Below are 10583 nucleotides of genomic sequence, written 5' to 3'. Positions count from 1 at the left end.
CTGAGCTGAGACTTGAAGGACGAATATGAGTCAAACAGGTGGGACTCTAAATGTTTCAGGCAGAGGGGGCACCTGGAGACAGGGAGATGCAAGGCTTCTTTGAGGACATGAGAGGAAGTCATTGTGGCTGGAGTTAGTGAGCGTGGGGAGGGTCCTGTAAGATGAGGTCAGAGAGGAAGGCAAGGATCAGCTCATGCAGGGGTTGGTAGCCATGTTAAGAATTTTATCTTTATTTTGACAGGTATGGGAAGCCATTAACTGGTAGAGTGTGACGGTTCCCTCTGGAACAGATCACTCCAGCTGCAGAATGCAGTAAATATCGGATGGAGGTAAGAGTGGGTGGCTGAGATTGGTTCGGAGGCAACTTGATATAGAAATGAGAAATCGAGAAACGAAGCATTACATCCCTTGACAGAATAGTGAGTCCACTGCTTTATCAAGTCTGTTACCGAGAAATTCTCATTTGGGAACTGATGGGGGTCTTTATCCTGATCCACAAAGAAAATATAATTGGAGCTATGAATATGAATGTGATTGTTAAAGATCATGTCAGTAAAGAAAGAAAAGACGGCTAAAGAAAAACACCTATATTTAATGGCTGGACATTCATACCACAAATATGTATTGTGTTCACTATGTGCCTGGCACTGGGCTGTGAGTCATAGTCAAGCAGGCAGAAGAAACTAGTTGGAGACAAAAGAAGAGAACTCTGAACATGTGGAGTAACAAACATCAAAGGGGAAGAAGGTCTCAAGAAGAAAGGGTGGCCAGTGGTTCAGTTGCTACAGAGAAAGAAAGTGAGATGAATGCTGACAAGACAACTTTGAGTCTGGATTAGACTCCACCCTAGGTGGCACAGATTAGAAACTCAGGCTAGTAAATAGACTTAGGGGGATTACATATAAGGAACTTGACAAAACTTTCTCCCATTTTAGAACTTTAAATTATAGGCAGAGAAGACTTGATATATAACATTTCACTTTATATCTCACTTCCTTGAAACCCATCTATTCCACCTATGGAAAGAGGGCTGTACATCCCCAGTCCTGCCATGGCTGTCAGCCAAGAGCAGAGATGTTGTAATTTGAGGCTGACAGCAAGATGATCCTTACAGGGTCACTACAGTTTCTGTCTTGTGCCAGATCCTCCTGCTGAAAGATGGAGGTGTCATGACGTTAAATCAATGTAGCGAGTGATGTGGAGATTTGAGATGAAGCTAAACATAGCTTCCTTTGATTTTACCTTTTCATTTTTTCTGGCTGGACACCACTTTAGAAGAAGAATCACCTCTGGATAAATCATCTCTTCAGGCTTGCTATTCTAACCAAATGACATTATGCTAAGAGGATCAGAAGGGCCTGAATGTTAATTGTGTTCATTTAGGGTTCCATGTAAAATTTTTATTGAAGAAAAAAGACTCCCTATGAAATTTATGAAGTAGCAGAAACAAACACTCCTATGAGAAATATTCAGAAAATGATGTCACCAATTACAGATTTAGTTACTTATTTATTTTAAAGTTTCAGGGTTTTTTTTTTAAGTAAATAAATTTATTTATTTATTTTTGGCTGCTTTGGGTCTTCGTTGCTGCGTGCGGGCATTCTCTAGTTGTGGCAAGCAGGGGCTACTCTTCGTTGTGGTGCGCGGGCTTCTCATTGCCGTGGCTTCTCTTGTTGTGGAACACAGGCTCTAGGCACACAGACTTCAGTAGTTGTGGCACGCGGGCTCTAGAGCACAGGCTCAGTAGTTGTGGCACACGGGCTTAGTTGCTCCGTGGCATGTGGGATCTCCCCAGACCAGGGCTTGAACCCGGGTCCCCTGCATTGGCAGGCGGATTCTTAACCCCTGCACCACCAGGGAAGTTCCCCAAGTACAGATTTAGCACCAAGTAACTCAGTAATGGAAATCAAAGTTATGAAAGAATAACATTAATTTGGGGTGAATAATATCCAAAATTTTACTTCCGATAATTTAATGGATGAATCTGTTGTCTATTGCTGTATAACAAATCACCCCAAAATTTAGTTGTTCAAAACAACGACCATTTATTGAGGACAGGATTCTTTGGGTGGGCAGTTTAGGCTGGGCTCAGCTGTGAAGCTCTTCTAGTCTCAGCTGGAAATTTCTCATGTATCTGCTGGTCGCTGCCAGTCAGCTGGTTAGCTCTGCATCTGGGGATTGCCTGGGACAATGGGGGTGTATGAGCTACGTGTCTCTCATCAACCAGAAAGCTAGCTTCAGCTTGTCCATATGGCCATTGGGCAGGGTTCCTAGAGAAAGAGTGGAAACTTGAATGCCTCTTGAGGTGTGGTTCAGAATTAGCTCAACAGCCTTTCAGCCAAAGGATGTCCAAGGTCAGCTCAGATTCAAGGGGTGAAAAAATAGACTCTCTACTGATGCGAGGGGCTAACTGCCAAGTTAAACTGTACGGGAGAAAACATTTTGGCCATTTTGCTATCTATCACAGATTCTGCATCATTTTTATCCTATTTGAGTCACATATTGGTAGATAAAATGTATAATATTTGAACAATATTTTGGAAGGGGAAATGTCTTTATTTTTAGCTTTGATGGCAGTTTCAAACTAGGACCTCCCTCACAGCAACCAGTTAGGATGAGATTTTATTAACAGAATATTTTTTACTTCATTCTTGTTTCTGTAACTATAAAGAAAATCCTCATGTTTTCAGTGGTTGTTAGTCTAGGTGAGTGTGACATAACCAATCACAGACAAAGCAGGACTTTTTAGTGGCAAGGAACACTACCTAGCTGCTGGCCTGGAAATCCTTTATAAAGAGTTCAGAATTGCCACTGGGAAAAGGGCATTTACTTGACAAATGGTGCTATTTCCATTTTTGTCTGCCCAATTTTAAATTTCCTCTTATTAAAATGGCAAATTCAGGCCCCAGAATAAATTGAACCAATGAAATACATAACTGGAAGATACACACTTCACCACTTCACTCTGTAATATGTAGACATCTTATGGATGCAAGGACATTTCATGGAAAGGGAGTTTTAAAATTACTTTGTATGCATATAGAGAAAACAAAACTTTTTGATGTCTTGGCTCAAACTGAATAGGATCTCACTTAATAGCCCATGTAGTACTTTAAGATGATTTATTATTATGCTAATATTGTAATGTAATATTTATTAAGCATTGGAAGTGTGCAGAATACTAGCTAGTCCACATAAAAGATCCTGATGGATTTCAAGGAAAAGGGCTAAGAAAAGCACTTTCCTAATCCATAGGAACGGAGGGTAATTCAGAATCTAGATGAACCAATAAATTCTATTTAATTTAGTATACATCATATGCCCCCAAAAAGGTAGACTAATGGAAAAGGAGAGTGATAATCTCTGATTAAAAGGTAATCATTTTAACGGCACATTTTCCTTCCAGACTTGAGTTTAGAAAGAGTCATTTCAGTAAAATATTTCTCATTTTAAGTTTTGGAGTGCTCGGCTGCTGCGCTCTCAAAGAGAGCGCTCTGACGATGGCCCCAAACTCGTGAACCAAGAGGGGAAGGCATCTCACCGTTACCACTTCACCCAGGAAGACCTGCACTTAGTTCTATATGGGGTCATCCCCAGCCCTCAGAACTCCGCCCGCCTGCACCACGCGATTTCAGGCCTCCTGGTCCCCACAGACAGCTCTGGGTCTGATTCTCTTCCTCAGACTCTGGATAACGACTCCCTTCAGCTACCAGAAGGTCTCTGCCTCGGGCAGACGAAATTCGATGAAGTGGCACATTTTGGTGTGTTCTTCAGTAGCCCTGTCACAAACAAAGGAGTCAGGTTCGGGCCCTTTCAGGGTAAAGTGGTCAACACCAGCTAAGTCAGGATGTACGGGGGTAATTCCCTGATGTGAGACATCTTTGAAGATGATCATTTGAGCCACTTTACTGATGGAAAAGGAGGCGCAGGGAATTGGATGTCCTATGTCAACTGGGCTCGTTTCCCCATGGAGCAGAACCTAGTTGCTGTACAACGTCAAGGGCAGATCTTTTACGAAAGCTGCAAGGAGATCTACCAGAACCCAGAGCTCCTTGTGTGGTATGGAGATTGCTATGAGAAGTTTTTGGACATTCCCGTGAGCCTGCAGGTCATAAAGCAGGGGAACGAGGCATCAGGGCCCTCGGAAGAGTCTGCAGAAGGGTACAGGTGTGAAAGATGTGGAAAAGTATTTACCTACAAATATTACAGAGACAAGCATCTCAAGTACACCCCGTGTGTGGACAAGGGTGACAGGAGATTTCCCTGTTCTTTATGCAAACGATCCTTTGAGAAGTGAGAACGGCTCCGGATCCATATCCTTCACGTTCATGAGAAGCATCGGCCTCACAAGTGTTCTACGTGTGGGAAATGTTTCTCTCAATCTTCCAACCTAAACAAACACATGAGAGTCCACTCCGGAGACAGACTCTAGCACTGGGTGTATTGTACAAAGAAGTTCACTGCCTCTAGTATACTCCGCACACATGTCAGGAAGCACCCCGGGGAGAAGCCCTTCAAATGCAAGTACTGTGCCAAATCTTTTGCGTCCGATGCTGCCCACGACAGCCATGTCCGACGCTTACACAAGGAGGATGGCGGCCATTCCTGTTACATCTGTGGAAAATCCTTCCCGGATCAAGAAGCCTTCTACTTCCACATGAAGTTTCATGAAGACTGCTAGCCCTCAGAGAGTTTGCGGACAGTGCCTCTGTATTTCTGTCTTGATGTTTCTTGTTTGTAGGTGTATATTACAAACAAATGATAGTTAGATTGAGATGAGAAAAAGAATAATGGAACGGACCAATTAGTAGAATTTACCAGATTTCTTGACTGTGGTTTTAACAGCTTTCACAGAAACATCTTTCACAATTTCTAACAAGAATGGAGTTTTGTTGAATTCACCTAGAAATAATGAAAGCTGGATGTTAATAGTGCTTAAAGGTCTGGAAACTCAACATCAACCCTGAAAAGGGACTGTATTCAGGGAGTAGAGTCTTTGATTTCGCGATAAAAAAAAAAGGAGGCTTTTTCTCTCAATTGCCCCTGGCCCGCAATTGTAATATGTCTGTGGCCATCCCCTGTTATACTTCTTAACAGAATAAATTCTTTAAAAATCAAAAAAAAAAAAGTTTTGGCCAATAATCCTCTGCATTATTATCTTATGTTCTAAAATCACAAGTTACAGTGGTTTCTATAGAGACCAGCTTTATAACTATTATTCCAAAATGAAATGCCTTTAAAAAATTATACCCTAACTGTAACTTTATGACATCACAATAAAATTTACAATGTTGGCAATGTTGGCATAAGGTATTTGGAAGTCTCAGACTAGAGTTATAAATCTACAGTAAAAGGACAATTTTCCTAAAAAATAAATAATATACTTTGAAAGACCATCTCTACCATGGCCAAGAAAAATGGGAAAAAATTTGAGACAATTATTTAGATGACTACAAAAAAAAAAAATCCACACTCCGCAATATCCCCTGAGACTTTTATGTAAAAAATATGCACATAATTTGAGGAAAGAGTTTCTTAGTTTGCCATAATTCTATTTTGCTTAGCCAGTTTAGATCTGGGGAGAAAAAGTAAAGCCAATGCTAAAAGGGGCTTAGAAACAGCATTTCCTATTTCATGAAATCATGCTCACTGACTAAGGGTTATATCCTCTGCTCGTCTTTAAATAGAATTCTCATAGAAGTTGATGAAAATCTTGGGGTAACATTGATTGAAAAATAAGTTCTTTCTCTGTCTGTATTTATGCTCATAAATATGCTACATGTGTATATATGTGTATGTACATAACGGCATCAATTAAATTTTTAAAAAAGATGTTCTAGCCTTGGGGGGGGGTCTATAAACAAGTAAAAAATACAAAAGCACACAAACTTACATGCTTTTCGGATGATGGTAGATGTAGCTGGTGGGCGAAAAGTATCCTAATTATTAGTTTGTATATATTTGAGAAAAAAAGTACAGGTTAACTTTATTTCTGAAAAGGCTACAAATATTCTTTTTATTTAAATAAAGGCATGCTGTAGATATCTATGTTGCCATTGTAATAAAACATAAATACAAATTTTTATTTATTATTTATTTATTTATTTTGTAATGTGCATTCATGGTAATCTGTATTCCTTTAAGCAAGGAGTGTAATGTTATTTAATAATTCACAAAGACCATTTTAGGATAGTATACTTGATTGATTAGATTTTTTAAATACAGATAGATTTTATTTGGTGATTTTTATTTAAAAATTTGAAGAGGGAAAATACAGAGCAGTAAAAGTACATACATGTTCAAATAGTAAAAGACAAGACAAACATTTCTCATGGGAATAATATCACCTACCAATATCAGCTTTATGGTTGAATATTGGCCACATAGCTCTATGGTATATATACTGAAGTGTAGCTAATGAAAAGTGATGTGGAAATTGATTGAATCAACCAGTTCTTGTTTTCTTCTTTCGAAATTATATGTAAGCACATACACATTTGTAATACACAGAAACACAACACATATTTACATATGTGCCTAATTATTTGGTTTAGCTGTTTATCAAAATGACTGCTCAAAATTCTGTATGTTTAAAAAGTTTGCTATGTAGGTCTTATTTAAACTATATTTTGAAATGAGCAAAACAATACATAGGCAATTCATAAGTAAGAACTTCTAAAAATGCCTCTTTAAGGATATTTCAGCAACTTGTAAAACTGCTTCTACTTATGCACAGACTTCAAGAGAAGGCATGCTGGGAAACAAACTCCAGGAAGTGCCAGAAAATTAGAGAATGAGGAAAAGTGGAAAATTCATGATGGAAGTTGAAGGTCACAGCTGAAGGTAAAGACATAGTACTCTATTTAGTAGAGGTTTTTTTTCCTCCCTCTTTTAGGCTGCACGCAGGAGAGGCAACTAGATCAGAAATAGAAAAGGAGCATTTCCTAAGGTCTGTAAGGAAAGAAAAGCTAGTGAAGAGTTATTCCTAAAGATTCTGAGAAAGCTGTTATAAAAGGGGGTAAAGAAGGGAGAAGCCTTCATTAAGTAACTTCAAATAGTCTGTGCACAGGATAGCTGGGTGACAGTTTGGTGATAGAACCTGGGTTCTTAGGCCTTTGGAATGAATTCTAAAGTTCTAGGAAGATAGATAGCAGGGTTAGCTTAAATACCATTATGTTAGTCACCTGTTAGAAAGTTTTTTTGTCTAATTATTATTTTTTTAATCTTTGCTCTTGGGTTTATTTCCTTTATTATTTCTTCTGGGTATAACTGCTATATTAAACAAGAGTTGCTTAGTCTGTGGACTCTGGGGTTTGATACACCAGCTTGTTTCGTTTATTTATCTGGACACTTGACTCAATAGATCTCCACTTCTATCTGGAGGCAGCTAATACAAAAAGGAAGTCCAGACTAGTCTAAAAAAAAGGAAGACTAATCCATATTTAAAAGTAAGCTTTGCCCTGCAACCATGTCTTGGAGATGGTATTCTGTTTTGTGCTATGTGAAAATTATTTTTATAGTATCACTTCATTTTAATAGAGAGGATCATGAAATTCAGTTCTTGGAAGTATCAACTTTCCTGCCTTGATGGTTAGCTGGGACATTTCTAAGTACAGAACTTACTTTTTTTTTTTTCCTGAAATATTGAACTCATTAAGGTAAAAAGAAATTACCTAGATCAGTGATTCTCTATTCTCTATGCTAATTAGAATTCCCTGGAGAGCTTTTAAAAATTACAGATCCAAAATCCCGGCCCCTAACCTAAAACAGGGAGTGGGGCCTTGGCATGTTCTTTTTTAAAAATCTCTCAAGGTGATTCTAACTCGTAGCCAAGGTTAGAACACCCACCTAGATAGTTCAAGGCCAAAAAATAATAAATAAACAAATAAATAGAAAGATAAATCCCTATCTGTATTTTAATTTGAAGCATTGCTTCAGTGCCATTTTTTCAGTGTCATTTGTTTTAAAACCACCAGTGCACTCGGTTACCGGTAGCTTTAAATCCAAATATATTTAGAATATAGCTAAGCCCTTTTACAGTCCATTTCCAACCAACTTTTCAGGTCTCAGCTCCCTACAACCCTGTTTCAATGTTGTTGAACTCAAAGTATTTGAACACTCCCTGCACCTTTATTCCTCCATGATTTAGCTTCTTGCTGTTTTCTCTCTGACATACTTGAACCTCCTTCTGAACTTGGCAAAATGCTACTTATCCTTTAAATGGCCAACTTTAGAGTCATTGCCTCTGTCACACTGGGCTAATCATAATTATTTTCTATAATGCTGATTTGTATAAATTCAAATCACTTCAATATTTTCCTGAGGAGACAAAGCCACATTATCTAATGATACGTATATTTAATACCTCTCTTCAAACTTTATCTAAGTATGTATCTGTCATATTGCTGCTTAGTTACTCCAATATCAATAAGTACTTAGGTATATAATCCCAGAAGGAGGCATTTGATTTAAGTTTATGAATTATTTCTCATAGACATTTGAATTATGTTCTGAACAGTTGCAAATTCCAATGCGTTTTATTCCAACTCCCTGAATCATTTTAAGGAAAACCATCATGTATGAATTTTTTTTTTCTGCTTAAAATGAGACTATCCAGACTTTAAAACAAATTGGAAATATTTAAAATATCAGAACATCCATATTCTTTTGATATATTGATTTTTCACATTTGCTTACAGTATGTGTTTTAAATAGGAAATAAGTGGATATAATTTCTTTCTCTTTACTCCTTTTGGCTTTGATGCCACAGGAAGCCAGCTTGCTAACTCCCTGATACCTGATATTTCCCTGACTAAAAAGTCTCTCCGATGAGAATCAGCATTTTCTCCAAGATAGGAGTCGTGAATTCTCATCTTCCTAAAGATACACATGTCCCTTAAAAGGGTCCAGAATATTTCCTGCAAAACTGCCTCAGTCATAGCAGCACCTATTAGAGCTACTATCAGAAAGACTGAGGGAAGAAATGCATCCTTCCCACCACAGAAAAAAAAAGTGCACCCTAAAATAGACCAAGAACTTGAACATCAGCAAAACTGGGGGGCACTGGGCGGGGGGAATCAGGTAAAGCTTTAAGTGAAAATTTGATTTAAAAAATTAAAGCTTATCCTTCAGTTCTCTAGCTGAAGTTTTCTGACTTCTCACTGATGGAATTTTGTGAAATATACAGATGGTAGAGAAGAATTTGTATTAATATTCTGAATTTACGTTTCTTAATTTAGGAAGGTGGTTGGTTTGTTAGGGTGGTCTGTAGTGCAATCTGTAATTACACCGATTGCAATTTATATCTACTCACAAAACAGAAGAGTTACTTTTCGAGGACAATTTCAGGTCTCTGCAGATAGGGAAAATTTCTGTAATTGAGAAACTACTCAACTTCTAGGCAAGAGCCCGTGACATCCAGATAATCCCATGCCGATGTGGACTGTTCCTTTCCTCTCAAATCGGTATTGTTCATGACCTCAGATTCTCCATCAAACTCAATGCCGGCTGAACTATAGGCAATAGCCCCGCTGGGTGCGGACTGCAGGCCAACCACTGGAGGGCGTCTGGACGCTTCCAAACAGCTCCGAAGCGCCTGGAAATCTAGAGCTCGAGGACTGGAAAGCGCAGGAGGAAGAACGTGATCTTTGATTTTATTGGGCTAATAAGTAAAGGGAAGAACAGGCAGGTTTGGGAGCAAAAGTACGCTGTTTTCTTTCTTGGGATTAGCCCTTCTCGCCGAGGCAGCGAATTCCCTAGAGAGTTAGAGTAATACCACTCAGGCCCCAGCCCGCGCAGCCCCACGAGGGCGAGTCTCGAGAGTTTGTAGCCCCGCAGTGCCGGGCGCCTGGCTAGCTTCCCGGGCGCTGGAGGACACCGGCACACGTCCCGAGGCGCGAGGACCGCCTCGCTGTCAGGTGATCGCGCGACGGTGGCGGCCGAGGGCCCGAGGCACTGCAACCTGCTCTAGAAACCCGGGAACGCAAGGCCTTTTCCAATAATAAAGGAATTCCTTCCCTGACCTCCATTTCTTCCCCCACCGGGTTCGTTCAAAGCATTTATCCTTTGGGGAGTGGGCAGTGAACCAACTTCGGAGTTGAAATAGAAAAGGTGTACGGTATTTCGGGTGGGCTACCCTGCCGCATTCATTTCCTCCCTGCCGAAGATTCGCACTGAATTGTAATCACTTTACCCTGTGATTTTCTCTATCTAAAAAAAAATGTGTTTTCAAAGCATCACTTTAAAGAAAAGTCTTGCTTGCTGCTCATGAACCTTTAAATCCCTGGTAGGAAGAGGGGAGTTGAAAGGCACATGAGAGATGCTCAGGTTTTCAGATAGCCCGGCGCCGGGCAATGCGCCTTGTGAAGAACAGGGCAGAGATTTCCAAGAACACGTAGTCACTGTCGTTGCCTGCCAGCCGGCTGCTGGAACTACGTGTCACTTGAGGGGCCCCGGAGACAGATTTCGGCTCTCCGGCTACAGGGTGGGAACCGGTTCCTTTGTAACTGAAAGACCCTACTCTCAGCTAAAAAGATGTCAAATCATTCCTCAGGCCAGACGGAATTCAGCATCCAAAGGGTTAC

At 39.9% G+C, this 10583-nt stretch overlaps 1 pseudogene; it reads left to right on the top strand.

Annotated features, from left to right (window-relative positions):
* Positions 1-323: 323 nt before the first annotated feature.
* LOC103011598 (PR domain zinc finger protein 14-like) lies at positions 324-4681 on the top strand (annotated as a pseudogene).
* Positions 4682-10583: the final 5902 nt, after the last annotated feature.

The sequence above is a fragment of the Balaenoptera acutorostrata genome, chromosome 2, assembly GCF_949987535.1.
Source record: "Balaenoptera acutorostrata chromosome 2, mBalAcu1.1, whole genome shotgun sequence".
NCBI classification, from domain to species: Eukaryota; Metazoa; Chordata; class Mammalia; order Artiodactyla; family Balaenopteridae; genus Balaenoptera; species Balaenoptera acutorostrata.
The sequence above is the reverse complement of the archived record's forward strand: the minus strand, read 5'-3'. Positions and strand labels throughout refer to the sequence as shown.